Here is a 16,952-nt window from a genome sequence, read left to right on the forward strand (position 1 = left end):
GAAATTGAAAAGCCCACTCCATCCCCAGTTGTGATTAATTTGGGGATATATTTTAATTTTGATAAATATTCATCATAGAGTCTCCAAATTTGGCAATTCTAGTAATACACAATGATGCTGATATTTGCTATAGACAGCATTAAAGAGAGGCTGTGTAGATACACTTAGAAAAGAAAACATCCACAGCTTTAAACGGATCCCCTGACAAATCCCAGGACAAACAATTCCCTTTCCTAATGCATGCCCACAAAGAGAGTATGTAAACAGGTCCACATGAGAGTTCCTATTGCATTATGATTCCTGGTAGGTAAATCAAAATGATACAACACAGCAGATCTGAGTTCCAGACCCTGCACTCCTTCCCCGCCAGAGGAGAGGAGGCCGCCAGGGATGGCTCTAACCACAGGAGCAGGTGAGAGACCCATCTTGTATCCCAGGTCCCTCAGAGACCAGTCTGTGCAGGGGAACCTGTGGACTGCAGAAGCAACATAGCTTCTGGGACAGGCCCCATTTGGGCCATCATCTTCAGTCAGGAAGCAGATCTCAGCTCCAGACATCTGTGCTCATCCCCTGTCATAGGAGAGATGGCCTGCTGAGAATACTCTGGCCACTGAGACTCAGGAGAGAGTTGGACTCCCAGGAGTGCTGAAAGAGACTAACAGAATCATAGGAGGAAAAAGCTCCAGCCAGACACAGCTATAACAACTAACACCAGAGATTACCAGATGGCGAAAGGCAAATGGAACAATCTTACTAACAGAAACCAAGACTGCTCACCATCATCCAAACCCAGCACTCCTACCTCAGCAAGTCCTGGATACCCCAACACACCCGAAAAGCAAGATTCAGATTTAAAATCATATCTCATGATGCTGGTAGAGGATTTTAAGAAGGAAAATAATAACTCACCTAAAGAAATACAGGAGAACACCCCTAAACAGGTAGAGGGCCTTAAAGAGGAAGCACAAAAATCCCTTAAAGAATTACAGGAAAACACTGCTAAACAAGTAGAAGCCCTTAAAAGAGAAACACAAGAATTCCTTAAAGAATTACAGGAAAACCCAACCAAAAAGGTGTTGGAATTGAACAAAATGATCCAAGATCTGAAAATGGAAGTAGAAACAACAAAGAAAACCCAAAGGGAGATAACTCTGGAGATAGAAACCCTAGGAAAGAAATCAAGAACCATACATGCGAGCATCAGCAACAGAATACAAGAAATGGAAGACAGAATCTCAGGTGCAGAAGATTCCATAGAGAACATGGACACCACAAGCAAAGAAAATGCAAAATGCAAAAAGATCCTAACTCAAAACATGCAGGAAATCTAGGACACAATGAGAAGACCAAAGCTATGGATAATAGGAGTAGATGAGAACGAAGATTTTCAACTTAAAGGGCCAGCAAATATCTTCAACAAAATTATAGGAGAAAACTTCCCTAACTTAAAGAAAAAGATGCACATGAACATACAAGAAGCCTACAGAACTCCAAATAGACTAGACCAGAAAAGATATTCCTCCCGACACATAACAATCAGAACAATAAATGCACTACATAAAGATAGAATAATAAAAGCAGTAAGGGACAAATGTCAAGTAACATATAAAGGCAGGCCTATTAGAATTACACCAGACTTCTCACTAGAGACTGTGAAAGTCAGAAGATCCTGGACAGATGTTATACAGACACTAAGAGAACACAAATGCCAACCCAGGCTACTATACCCAGCAAAACTCTCAATTACCATAGATAGAGAAACCAAAGTATTCCTTGACAAAACCAAATTCACACAATATCTTTCCAAGAATCCAACCCTTCAAAGGATAATAAAGGGAAAACGCCAACACAAAGATGGAAACTACACCCAAGAAAAAGCAAGAAAGTAATCCTTCAACAAACTTAAAAGAAGACAGCCACAAGAACAGAATCCCAATGTTAACAACAAAAATGACAGGAAGAAACAATTACTTTTCTTTAATATCTCTTAATATCAATGGACTCAATTCCCAAATTAAAAGACATAGACTAACTGACTGGCTACACAAATAGGACCCAACATTTTGCTGCTTACAGGAAACCCACCTCAGGGAAAAAGACAGACACTACCTCAGAGTGAAAGTCTGGAAAAGAATTTTCCAAGCAAATGGTCTGAAGAAACAAGCTGGAGTAGCCATTCTGATATCGAATAAAATTGACTTCCAACCCAAAGTTATCAAAAAAGACAAGGAGGGGCACTTCATACTCATCAAAGGTAAAATCTATCAAGATGAACTCTCAATCCTGAATATCTATGCTCCAAATACAAGGGCAGCCACATTCATTAAAGAAACTTTAGTAAAGCTCAAAGCACACATTGCACCTCACACAATAATAGTGGGAGACTTAAACACCCCACTCTTATCAATGGACATTTCCTGGAAACAGAAACTAAACAGAGACACATTAAAATTCACAGAAGATATGAAAGAAATGGATTTAACAGATATCTAAGAAAATTTATTCCTAAAACAAAAAGATATACCTTCTTTTCAGCACCTCATGGAACCTCCTCCAAAACTGACCATATAATCGGTCAGAAAACAGGCCTCAACAGATACAAAAAGATTGAGATTATCCCATGCATCCTATCAGATCACCACAGACTAAGGCTGATCTTCAATAAGAACATAAATAATAGAAAGCCAACAATCACATGGAAAAGGAAGAATGCTCTACTCAATGATACCTTGGTCAAGGAAGAAGTAAAGAAAGAAATGAAAGACTTTTTAGAGTTTAATGAAAATGAAACCACAATATACCCAAACTTATGGGACACAATGAAGGCAGTCCTAAGAGAAAAAACTCATAGGCCTGAATACCTCCGAAAAGAAACTAGAGAGAGCATACACTAGCAGCCTGACAGCATACCTAGAAGCTCTAGAACAAAGGAAGCAAATTCACCCAAGAGGAATAGACAGCAGGAAATAATCAAACTTGGGCTGAAATCAACCAAGTGGAAACAAGAAGAACTATTCAAAGGGTCAACCAAACCAGGAACTTGTTCTTTGAGAAAATCAACAAGGTAGATAAACCCTTAGCCAGACAAACTAGGGGGCACAGGGACAGCATCCAAATTAACAAAATCAGAATGGAAAAGGAGACATAACACCAGAACCTGAGGAAATCCAATACATCATCAGATCCTACTACAAAAGGCTATAATCAACAAATCTGGAAAACCTGGATGAAATGGACATTTACCTAGACAGATACTAGGTACAAAGTTAAATCGGGATCAGATTAACGATCTAAACACTCCCAATTCCTCTAAAGAAATAGAAGCAGTCATCAATAGTCTCCCAACCAAAAAAAAAAAAAAAGCTCAGGACCAGATGGATTTAGTGCAGACCTTCAAAGAAGACCTAATACCAACTCTCCTCAAAACATTTCCCAAAATAGAAACAGAAGGTACTCTATGCAATTCATTCTATGAAGCCACAATTACTCTGTTACCTAAACCACACAAAGATCCAACAAAGAAAGAGATCTTCAGACCAATTTCCCTTATAAATATCGATGCAAAAATAGTCAATAAAATTCTCGCAAACCAAATACAAGAACACAACAAAAAGATCATCCATCATGACCAAGTAGGCTTCATCCCAGGAATGCAGGGATGGTTTAATATACAGAAATCCATCAAGGTCATCCACTATATAAACAAACTCAAAAACAAAAATCACATGAGCATCTTGTTAGATGCTGAGAAAGCATTTAACAAAATCCAACAACCCTTCATGATAAAAGTCATGGAAAGATCAGGAATTCAAAGTCCATACCTAAACATAATAAAAGCAATATACAGCAAACCAGTAGCCACTATCAAACTAAATGGAGAGAAGGTGGAAGCAATCCCACTAAAATCAGAGACTAGAGAAGGCTGCCCACTTTCTCCCTACCTAGTCAATATAGTACTTGAACCTAGCCAGAGCAATTTGACAACAAAAAGAGATCAGGGAGACACAAATTAGAAAAGAAGTAAAAAAATCACTATTTGCAGATGATACGATAGTATATATGTGACCCTAATAATTCCATCAGAGAATTCCTAAACCTGATAAACAGCTTCAGTGCAGTAGCTGGATATAAAATTAACTAAAACATATCAGTGGCCTTTCTGTACACAAAGGATTAAACAGGATGAGAAAGAAATTAGGGAGACAACACCCTTCACATTAGTCACAAATAATATAAAATGTCTTGGTATGACCCTAACTAAGGAAGTGAAAGATCTGTAAGATAAGAACTTCAAGTCTCTGAAGAAAGAAACTGAAGAAAATGTCAGAAGATGGAAAGATGTCCCATGCTCATGGAATGGCAGGATTAATATAGTCAAAATGGCTATCCTGTCAAATGCAATCCCCCATCAAAATTCCAACTCAACTCTTCACTGAGATAGAGAGGCCAATTTGCAAATTCATCTGGAATAACAAAAAACCTAGGATAGCAAAAACTATCCTCAACAATAAAAGAACCTCTGGTGGAATCACCACAGACCAATTGTGATAAAAACTGCATGGTACTGATCCAGTGATAGACAGGTAGATCAATGGAATAGAACTGAAGACCCAGAAATGAACCCACATACCTATGATCACTTGATCTTTGACAAAGGAGCTAAAACCATCCAGTGGAAAGAATACAGTATGTAAGGAGCCGCCTTCACATTTGCCATTACAAGATGGCGCTGATGGCACTGACACCCGTGTTCTAAGTAGTAAACAAGCAAGCTGCGCATGTGCCGGGGTAGCTTTCCACGCCATGTACTCTGCCTTTCCCGTGACGACAACTCTGGCTGATGGGCTGCAGCCAATCAGGGAGTGACACGTCCGAGGCGGAGGACAGTCCTCGATAAAAGGGAGGGGGCTCCGCCATCTCTCACTCTCTCTGGCTCTCTCTCTGGCTCCTTTCTCCACTGGCTCCTGATGGGGTAAGCAATAAAGTTTGTACTGCAGAAGATTCCGGTTGCCCTGAGCGTGTTCTTACCAGGGGAACACAAAAGCGCGGGCAATAAATGGTGCCGGAACCCGCGAGCTACTGCATCACGGAGAAGGAGCGGTTAATGAAGTGTTCCCGGAAACAGACTGTTGAGAAGGACCCGGTGTAGGTTCAGAACTCATCAGCTGGGGAACTGTGGTTAATGAAGTGTTCCCAGAAACAGACTGTTGAGAAGGATCCGACGTAGATTCAGAACTCTTCAGCTGGGGAACGGATTCCGTTTGTTACAGCTTTACAAGGTATGTCTGGTCTTGAACTTTCTCTAGTGTTAAAAGCCCTTTTATTTCTTTTCACATGTCAAGAAGTGGTTAAGACAGGGTGGAGATTTCTGAACGAAATTCAAGACAGTCTATCAGAAGTAAAGCGGGGAGAGAGAGCAGGAAAAAAGAGAAAGCATGGCGCGCGAAATAAGTATACAGGCCTTTCCACGGGTCTTGAACCCAAGGAAAAGTTAATGTCAGGGAAGAATACCTGGGGAGAGATTAGAAGGAAAGAGGAGAGAAAACAAAGGAAAAAAGAAAAGCTAATGTCAGGGAAGAATACCTGGGGAGAGATTGGAAGGAAAGAGGAGAAAAGAGATGAGTTTAAAGAGCCAGTTCTTAGTAGCTGTGAATTAGATAAAGAAATTAGCCCTTCTGAGAAAACAGACTTAGAGGAGGGAGCAACTCGTTATGAGAGAGAAATTTGAGCTTTTAAGTCAAGAAAAAAGCCAAAAGCGGCTGGCAAAGCCAGCTTGCTGCTTGGCCTCAGGGCAGTCGGCTTCAGGGTCATAGTGCACCTCCGCCCTATGCGGAGCCCCCGCCCTGCGTAGTGCGTCAGCCCTGTGCAGAGAGGCAGTGCATGGACTCGTTCATTTCAAGAGAGGCACAAAGGAAGATACAACAGGCATTTCCGGTCTTTGAAGGAGCCAAGGGTGGGCATGTTCACGCTCCGGTTAAAGAGCTTGCCGAATTGGTCCGTAAATATGGAGCCAATGCTAATTTTACTTTGGTGCAGTTAGACAGGCTTGCCGGCATGGCACTAACTCCTGCCGACTGGCAAATGATTGCAAAAGCCGCTCTCCCCAATATGGGCAAATATATGGAATGGAGAGTTCTATGGCAAGAGGCTGCACAAACGCAGGCCCAAGCAAACGCTGCTGCTTTGACTCCAGAGCAAAGAGATTGGACTTTTGACAGGTTCAGACCTTGGCAGCCACATCTAATGATTGGGCAGTTTTAGTTACCTCCTTTTCAGGACAAATAGATAACCATTATCCAAAACATCCAATTTTACAGTTCGCCCAAAATCAATCTGTTGTGTTTCCACAAATAACAGTAAGAAACCCACTTAAAAATGGGGTTGTGGTATATACTGATGGATCAAAAACTGGCATAGGTGCCTATGTGGCTAATGGTGAAGTAGTATCCAAACAATATAATGAAAATTCACCTCAAGTGGTAGAGTGTTTAGTGGTTTTAGAAGTTTTAAAAACCTTTTTAGAACCCCTTAATTTTTTAGAAATGGCTGGAGTGATTAAGCCTTCCAGTAAAGTTGCCAATATTTTTCAGCAGATACAATTAGTTTTGTTATCTAGAAGATTTCCTGTTTATATTACTCATGTTAGAGCCCATTCAGGCCTACCTGGCCCCATGGCTCTGGGGAATGATTTGGCAGATAAAGCCACTAAAGTGGTGGCTGCTGCCCTAACATCCCCGATAGAGGCTGCAAGAAATTTTCATAACAATTTTCATGTGACGGCTGAAACATTACGCCGCCGTTTCTCCTTGACGAGAAAAGAAGCCCGTGACATTGTTACTCAATGTCAAAGCTGCTGTGAGTTCTTGCCAGTTCCTCATGTGGGAATTAACCCACGCGGTATTCGACCTCTACAGGTCTGGCAAATGGATGTTACACATGTTTCTTCCTTTGGAAAACTTCAATATCTCCATGTGTCCATTGACACATGCTCTGGCATCATGTTTGCCTCTCCTTTAACCGGAGAAAAGGCCTCACATGTGATTCAACATTGCCTTGAGACATGGAGTGCTTGGGGGAAACCCAAACTCCTTAAGACTGATAATGGACCAGCTTATACATCTCAAAAATTCCAACAGTTCTGCCGTCAGATGGACGTGACCCACCTGACTGGACTTCCATCTAATAAAACAGAAAGGGGGAGTCGAGGAGGCTCTACCCCGAGTACCAAGAGTGTCTGTGTCTACAGCACTTTACACTCAATTTTTTAAATCTTGATTCTCATGGCCATACCGCGGCTGAACGACATTGTTCAGAGCCAGATAGGCCCAAAGAGATGGTTAAATGGAAAGATGTTTTAAATAACAAATGGAAAGGCCCGGATCCTATTTTGATAAAATCCAGGGGAGCTGTTTGTGTTTTTCCACAGAATGAAGACAACCCATTTTGGATACCAGAAAGACTCACCCGAAAAATCCAGACTGACCAAGGGAATACTGATGTCCCTCGTCTTGGTGATGTCCAGTGCGATAACAACAAAGGGAGAGCAGCATTGGGAGATACAGAATTGGACGGCTAAATTTGAACAGACCCTTTGAAAATTGAGACTTGCCCCACGCACTTGGACCTGTCCCTGACCTAAGGACTAACTTTTCAACATTTTCCTTCTTTAAAGAATGGGTGGGGGTGGAATTATTTGGAGCTGTTCTTTGCTGTGGATTAGTGTTGCTTTTCTGATTGGTCTGTAAGCTTAAGGCCCAAACTAGAGGAGACATGGTGGTTATTTCCCAGGCGCTTGCAGCACTAGAACATGGTGCTTCCCCTGATATATGGTTATCTATGCTTAAGCAATAGGTCGCTGGCCACTCAGCTCTTGCACCCCACGAGGCTAGTCTCATTGCACGGGATAGAGTGAGTGTGCTTCAGCAGCCCGAGAGAGTTGCATGGCTAAGCACTGCAGTAGAAGGGCTCTGTGGCATATATGAGCCTATTCTAGGGAGACATGTCATCTTTCAAGAAGGTTGAGTGTCCAAGTGTCCTTCCCCCAGGAAAAACGACACGGGAGCGGACCAAGACCCCTTTGGGTGATGAGCCTGGGAGGAGGTTTTGTGTAAAGCCCCTATTTTACACACTGGGGATTTGACTTCTATCTCCACTCTCATTAATATGGGTGGCCTATTGCTCTTATATAAAAGAAAAGGGGGAGATGTAAGGAGCCGCCTTCACATTTGCCATTACAAGATGGCGCTGATGGCACTGACACCCGTGTTCTAAGTAGTAAACAAGCAAGCTGCGCATGTGCCGGGGTAGCTTTCCACGCCATGTGCTCTGCCTTTCCCGTGACGACAACTCTGGCTGATGGGCTGCAGCCAATCAGGGAGTGACACGTCCGAGGCGGAGGACAGTCCTCGATAAAAGGGAGGGGGCTCCACCATCTCTCGCTCTCTCTGGCTCTCTCTCTGGCTCCTTTCTCCACTGGCTCCTGATGGGGTAAGCAATAAAGTTTGTACTGCAGAAGATTCCGGTTGCCCTGAGCGTGTTCTTACCAGAGGAACACAAAAGCGGCGGGCAATAACAGTATTTTCAACAAATGTTGCTGGCACAACTGGTGTTTATCATGTAGAAGAATGTGAATTGATCTATTCTTATCTCCTTGTACAAAGCTCAAGTCTAAGTGGATGAAAGAACTCCACATAAAACCAGAGACACTGTAATTTATAGAGGAGAAAGTTAGGAAAAGCCTCAAAGGTAAGGGCACAGAAGAAAAATTCCTGAACAGAACAGCAGTGGTTTGTACTGTAAGATCAAGAATCGACAAATGGGACCTCATAAAATTGCAAAGCATTTGTAAGGCAAAAGATACTGTCAATAAGACAAAAAGGCCACCAACGGAGTGGAAAAGGATTTTTACCAATCCTAAATCTGATAGGGGACTAATATCCAATATATACAAAGAACTCAAGAAGCTGGAATCCAGAAATTCAAATAACCCCATTAAAAAATGGGATACAGAGTTAAACAAAGAATACTCAACTGACCAATATCAAAGGGCTATGAAGCACCTGAAAAAAATGTTCAACATCCTTAATCATCAGGGAAATGCAAATCAAAACAACCCTGATATTCCACCTCAAACCAGTCAGAATGGCTAAGATCAGATCACCACAGGCTAAGGCTAGTCTTAAATACCAGCAAAAACAACAGAAAGCACACATACACATGGAAGCTGAACAATGCTCTACTTAATGATAACTTGGTCAAGGAAGAAGTAAAGAAGAAAATTAAAAACTTTTTGGATTTTAATGAAAATGAAGACACATCATACAAAAACTTATAAGACACAATGAAAGCAGTAGGAGGAGAAAAATTCATAGCTCTAAATGCCTCCAAAAAGAAACTGAAAAGAGCTTACACTAGCAGCTTGATAGCAAGCCTGAAAGCTCTAGAACAAAAAGAAGCAAATACACCCAAGAGGAGTAGAAATCATGAAAGAATCAAGCCAAATAGAAACAAAAAGATGTATACAAAGAAACAACAAAACCAGGAGCGGGTTCTTTGAGAAAATCAACAAGATACATAAACCTTTAGACAGACTAACCTGAGAGCACAGAGTCAGTATCCAAATTAATAAAATCAGAAATGAAAAGGGAGACATAACAAGAAAATACATCTGAAAATAACTATTCTGTTTGTTGAATATCAATGGCTAAAAATATTAAAATAATGTTCTACAAACATCATGGAAATATTAATAATAACTTTTAACTGTATTGAAATTAGCATTTTCTCAATGTTTAATATTTATTTCTCTGAACCATCCCTGGGACCATAGTCTACCTTTCTTTTAGGATGTAGGAAGTAAAATGGATTGCAAGAAAATAGTGTTATTAGGACTAAATGAGGGGGGTGGGCTGTGAAAGTCATTTTCAGAGTCAAAAATTCTTGCATTCATCTAACAAATAGTTAAACCTGGCTTTAAAATGAAAACGATACGTTACTCAAAATGTTTGTGTGATTAGAAGCATTGGACCTGATTCAATTCCCAGCACCCATATGGGAGCCACAACTGCCTGTATCTCCAGTTTCAGAGGATGTAGCACCCTTACACAGGCACACATGCAGGCAAAGCATCAATGCATATTAAAAAATGTTCTTGTCTTTAGTAATGAGAAGCAGAATGGCTGGTGTGGTAACATACACCTGTGACCCCAGCTACTTAAGGAGGGTCACAGATTTAGGCAAGAGCTTATAAAAAAAAGTTACAAAAACTGCAGGGATACATGCTATTTTGCAGAGCTTGATCAGCAGTGCCAATAGAAGGGACACAAGAAGGCTGGAAAGATGGCTCAGCAATTAGGGGCACTTGCTCTTGCACCATTTCCAGCATCCACATCACCACTCACAGCAAGCAGGGAGCTGATCCCTTCTGGTCCTGTCTGATCTCTGTCTTTGCAGCTGCTCCTGTGTTGTTTGCCCAGCACAGGTGGGCAAATATATACATACATGCAAACAATAAGCATAAATGAAGTCCGTAAAAATGTAGTGTTTTGGTTTTATTTTTTTATTAAATTCCCTTCATTCCTTCCTCCCATTATGTCCCACTCCCCTCCCCTTCTTCCATTTCTCCATCCCTTTCTCCTTAAAGACCTGGAGGCCGCCCATGGATATCAACTCCCCCTTGGCATATCAAGTTGATATAGTCTTTAAAAAGAACAAGAGGGAAAAGAAAGGATGAAGAGACCAAGAGATGCTTTTAGCCTGTAATTCTTCCCTTTTGGGACTCATCAGTACAGGGTAGCTCAATCTATAAGATTTTCAATATTTTTTAAAGGCTCAATAATGCACATGCTTGTGTAAAATTAAGTATTAAATGCCTAAGGAGTTTAACTCACATTTGCTGAGAAATAAATCCAATAAAATTGTCAGGACCCATAATGGGAGAAGCTAATAACTAGCAGGTGATCATCCTGAAGTGGCCTGCCTTGGATTATTATATAATCTGCGACAGGTGAGCCCTCATTAAGCAAGGCTATGAGTGACTCAGTTTAGGAAAGATTCCTGCTATTAGTGTGCTTTTCCTGTTATCATTAAACATATATAACAATTGCTAAGTAGGAGCACTCCCCCTTTGAAGCAGATCTCTGCAGATTCACAAAGATGAACTATCTTGTAGTGATGCTATATAGACCCCACCATCACCCTGACCTGGGCCAGAAGGCTCGTGGCATAAAATAGTGAAATTAAAATGGCATTTGTTTATACAATGCATTATACTTAGAACAGGATAAGTAAGTAATTATAATTATACTTAGACCAGTATAATTGGAAATAGGAATATTGAAAACTAAAGTGGAGAAACATTTCACCAATGTCCCTCATCTTTTAAATTGCAGAGTATAAAGTAAATCTTAATTTTACACACTTTTGAAAAATTCTTCTGTATGTTGGTTTGAATTTTTGAAAAGCATGTATAATATTTCTCCAAATTATGGGATGCTACAGACAGATTCTCATCTTCCCTATCATTATTAAAGTGTTTCCGTGCTTTCCGTCCCCACTCGTGAACCTGAGACCCTCCTGTTTCAACCCTTAGGTACCTGGGATTACAGATGCTTCTCACTATCCTAGCCATTCTGCTTTCATTATTAAAGGTCACACGCACGTTTGGGGACTCATTTTTGTAGTCTCATAAATTCAAAAGAAGAAATTCTTTGCACAAAACCTGAATATCATAAAAACTAGGGTTCACTAATATTAGTTGTACTTTAGGCTTAAGGTATGAGTGCTGACATCTATTTAAAACTCATCTATGGTCTTGTAATCCTCCATGTGTGCACCTCTCTAAGATGGTTTTCTTTTTCTTTTTTAAGATTTACTTATTTATTATATTTAAATATAGTGTAGCTGTTTTCACACACCCCAGAAAAGGACATCAGATGTCATTACAGATGTTTGTAAGACACTATGTGGTTGCTCAGATATGAACTGGGGACATGTGGAAGAGCAGTCAGTGCTCTTAACTACTGAGCAATCTCTCCAGCCTCCATGGTTTTCATTTGTGATGTTAAAAAATATTCTCGCTCTTCCGGTCAGAAAAGCACCAGGGTAGCTAGGGCACAGGGTCGGCTGACACTCGCCAGCTACCCACAACACCCGCCACAGGATCTTAAGACTTCTGGTGAGTGGAACACAGCTTCTGCTCCAATCCAATTGGGCGTGGGACCTGAGACTGCATTAGTTAGGGAAGCAGAAAACCGGCCTGAGTAGGACCATAGGCTCTTCCGGCTGGACCAGTACCGGGGTACCGCCAGCTACCCACGACCCCCGCCACAGGATTTTGAGACTGCTGGTGAGTGGAACACAGCTTCTGCTCCAATCTTTAAACAGTGACGACAACAACTAACCCCAGAGATTACCAGATGGTGAAAGGTAAACGTAATAATCTTACTAACAGAAACCAAGACCACTCACCATCATCAGAACCCAGCACTCCCACTTCGCCCAGTCCAGGGCACCCCAACACACCGGAAAAGCTAGACACGGATCTAAAAGCAGATCTCCTGATGATGGTAGAGGACTTCAAGAAGGACTTTAATAACACACTTAAAGAAATACAAAGGAACACTGATGAACAGGTAGAAGACAGTAAAGAGGAAGCACAAAAATCCCTTAAAGAATTGCAGGAGAACACTGCTAAAGAGTTACAAATCCTTAAAGAAAAACAGGATAACATAATCAAACAGGTAGAAGTCCTTAATGAAAAACAGGAAAACACATCCAAACAGGTGATGGAAATGAACAAAACCATACTAGACCTAAAAAGGGAAGTAGACACAATAAAGAAAACCCAAATGAGGCAACACTGGAGATAGAAACCCTAGGAAAGAAATCTGGAACCATAGATACCAGAATCAGCAACAGAATACAAGAGATGGAAGAGAGAATCTCAGGTGCAGAAGATTCCATAGAGAACATCGGCACAACAATCAAGGAAAATGTAAAATGCAAAAAGATCCTAACTCAAAACATCCAAGAAATACAGGATACAATGAGAAGACCAAACCTACGGATAATAGGAGTGGATGAGAATGAAGATTTTCAACTCAAAGGACCAGCAAACATCTTCAACAAAATTATAGAAGAAAACTTCCCAAATCTAAAGAAAGAGATGCCCATGAACATACAAGAAGCCTACAGAACTCCAAATAGACTGGACCAGAAAAGAAATACCTCCCGACACATAATAATCAGAACAACAAATGCTCTAAATAAAGATAGAATACTAAAAGCAGTAAGAGAAAAAGGCCAAGTAACATATAAAGGCAAGCCTATCAGAATTACACCAGATTTTTCACCAGAGACTATGAAAGCCAGAAGATCCTGGACGGATGTTATACAGACACTAAAAGAACACAAATTCCAGCCCAGGCTACTATACCCAGCCAAACTCTCAATTAACATAGATGGAGAAACCAAAGTATTCCACGACAAAACCAAATTCACACATTATCTCTCCACGAATCCAGCCCTTCAAAGGATAATAACAGAAAAAAACCAATACAAGGACAGGAACCACGCCCTAGAAACAACAAGATGGTAATCCCTCAACAAACCGAAAAGAAGACAGCCACAAGAACAGAATGCCAACTTTAACAACAAAAATAACAGGAAACAACAATTACTTTTCCTTAATATCTCTTAATATCAATGGACTCAACTCCCCGATAAAAAGACATAGACTAACAAACTGGCTACACAAACAAGACCCAACATTTTGCTGCTTACAGGAAACTCATCTCAGAGAAAAAGATAGACACTACCTCAGAATGAAAGGCTGGAAAACAATTTTCCAAGCAAATGGTATGAAGAAACAAGCTGGAGTAGCCATTCTAATATCTGATAAGATTGACTTCCAACCCAAAGTCATTAAAAAAGACAGGGAGGGACAATTCATACTCATCAAAGGTGAAATCCTCCAAGAGGAACTATCAATCCTGAATATCTATGCTCCAAATACAAAGGCAGCCACATTCATTAAAGAAACTTTAGTAAATCTCAAGCACACATTGCACCTCATACAATAATAGTGGGAGACTTCAACACACCACTTTCACCAATGGACAGATCATGGAAACAGAAACTAAACAGGGACACAGTGAAACTAAGAGAAATTATGAATCAAATGGATCTGGCAGATATCTACAGAACATTCTATCCTAAAACAAAAGGATATACCTTCTTCTCAGCACCTCATGGTACCTTCTCCAAAATTGACCACATAATTGGTCACAAAACAGGCCTCAACAGATACAAAAATATTGAAATTGTCCCATGCATCCTATCAGATCACCATGGACTAAGGCTGATCTTCAATAACAAAATGAATAATAGAAAGCCAACCTTCACGTGGAAACTGAACAACACTCTTCTCAATGATACCTTGGTCAAGGAAGGAATAAAGAAAGAAATTAAGGACTTTTTAGAGTTCAATGAAAATGAAGCCACAACATACCCAAACTTATGGGATGCAATGAAAGCATTTCTAAGAGGAAAACTCATAGCTCTGAGTGCCTCCAAAAGGAAACTAGAGAGAGCACACATTAGCAGCTTGACAACATACCTAAAAGCACTAGAACAAAAGGAAGCAAATTCACCCAAGAGGAGTAGATGGCAGGAAATAATCAAACTCAGGGGCGAAATCAACCAAGTGGAAACAAGAAGAACTATTCAAAGAATCAACCAATCAAGGAGCTGGTTCTTTGAGAAAATCAACAAGATAGATAAACCCTTAGCCAGACTCACTAGAGGGCACAGGGAAAGCATCCTAATTAACAAAATCAGAAATGAAAAAGGAGACATAACAACAGATCCTGAAGACATCCAAAACACCATCAGATCCTTCTACCAAAGGCTATACTCAACAAAACTGGAGAACCTGGATGAAATGGAGAAGTTCCTAGACAGATACCAGGTACCAAAGTTGAATCAAGATCAGGTTAATGATCTAAACAGCCCTATATCCCCCAAAGAAATAGAAGCAGTCATTAATAGTCTCCCAACTAAAAAAAGCCCAGGACCAGATGGGTTTAGTGCAGAGTTCTATCAGACCTTTAAAGAAGATCTAATCCCAGTTCTTCACAAACTATTCCACAAAATAGAAACAGAAGGTACCCTACCCAACTCATTCTATGAAGCCACAATTACTCTGATACCTAAACCACAAAAAGACCCAACAAAGACAGAAAACTTCAGACCAATATCCCTTATGAATATTGATGCAAAAATCCTCAATAAAGTTCTTGCTAACCGAATCCAGAACACATCAAAACAATCATCCATCCTGACCAAGTAGGTTTCATCCCAGGGATGCAGGGATGGTTCAATATACGGAAATCCATCAACGTAATCCAGTATATAAACAAACTCAAAGACAAAAACCACATGGTCATCTCGTTAGATGCGGAAAAAGCATTTGACAAGATCCAACACCCATTCATGATAAAAGTCTTGGAAAGATCAGGAATTCAAGGCCCATACCTAAACATGATAAAAGCAATCTACAGCAAACCAGTAGCCAACATCAAAGTAAATGGTGAGAAGCTTGAAGCAATCCCTCTAAAATCAGGGACTAGACAAGGCTGTCCACTTTCTCCATACTTATCCAACATTGTACTTGAAGTCCTAGCCAGAGCAATTCGACAACAAAAGGAGATCAAAGGGATACAAATTGGAAAAGATGAAGTCAAAATATCACTTTTTGCAGATGATATGATAGTATATATAAGTGACCCTAAAAATTCCACCAGAGAACTCCTAAGCCTGATAAACAGCTTCGGCGAAGTAGCTGGATATAAAATTAACTCAAACAAATCAATGGCATTTCTCTACACAAAGAATAAACAGGCCGAGAAAGAAATTAGGGAAACAACACCCTTCTCAATAGTCACAAATAATATAAAATATCGTGGCATGACTCTAACTAAGGAAGTGAAAGATCTGTATAATAAAAACTTCAAGTCTCTGAAGAAAGAAATTATAGAAGATCTCAGAAGATGGAAAGATCTCCCATGCTCATGGATTGGCAGGATCAACATTGTAAAAATGGCTATCTTGCCAAAAGCAATCTACAGATTCAATGCAATCCCCATCAAAATTCCAAATCAATTCTTCAACGAACTAGAAATTGCAATCTGCAAATTCATCTGGAATAACAAAAAACCTAGGATAGCAAAAACTCTTCTCAAGGATAAAAGAACCTCTGGTGGAATCACCATGCCAGACCTAAAGCTTTACTACAGAGCAATTGTGATAAAAACTGCATGGTACTGGTATAGCGACAGACAAATAGACCAATGGAATAGAATTGAAGACCCAGAAATGAACCCACACACCTATGGTCACTTGATCTTCGACAAGGGAGCTAAAAACATCCAGTGGAAGAAAGACAGCATTTTCAACAAATGGTGCTGGCACAACTGGTTGTTAACATGTAGAAGAATGCGAATCGATCCATTCCTATCTCCTTGTACTAAGGTCAAGTCTAAGTGGATCAAGGAACTTCACATAAAACCAGAGACACTGAAACTTATAGAGGAGAAAGTGGGGAAAAGCCTTGAAGATATGGGCACAGGGGGAAAATTCCTGAATAGAACAGTAATGGCTTGTGCTGTAAGATCGAGAATTGACAAGTGGGACCTCATGAAACTGCAAAGCTTCTGCAAGGCTAAAGACACCATCAATAAGACAGAAAAAACACCAACAGATTGGGAAAGGATCTTCACCTATCCTAAATCAGATAAGGGACTAATATCCAATATATATAAAGAACTCAAGAAGGCGGACTCCAGAAAGTCAAATAACCCCATTAAAAAATGGGGCTCAGAACTGAACAAAGAAATCTCACCTGAGGAATACGGAATGGCAGAGAAGCACCTGAAAAAATGTTCAACATCCTT

The sequence above is a fragment of the Mus caroli genome, unplaced genomic scaffold (assembly GCF_978045245.1).
Source record: "Mus caroli unplaced genomic scaffold, Mus_caroli_1 scaffold_7, whole genome shotgun sequence".
Classification (NCBI taxonomy): Eukaryota; Metazoa; Chordata; class Mammalia; order Rodentia; family Muridae; genus Mus; species Mus caroli.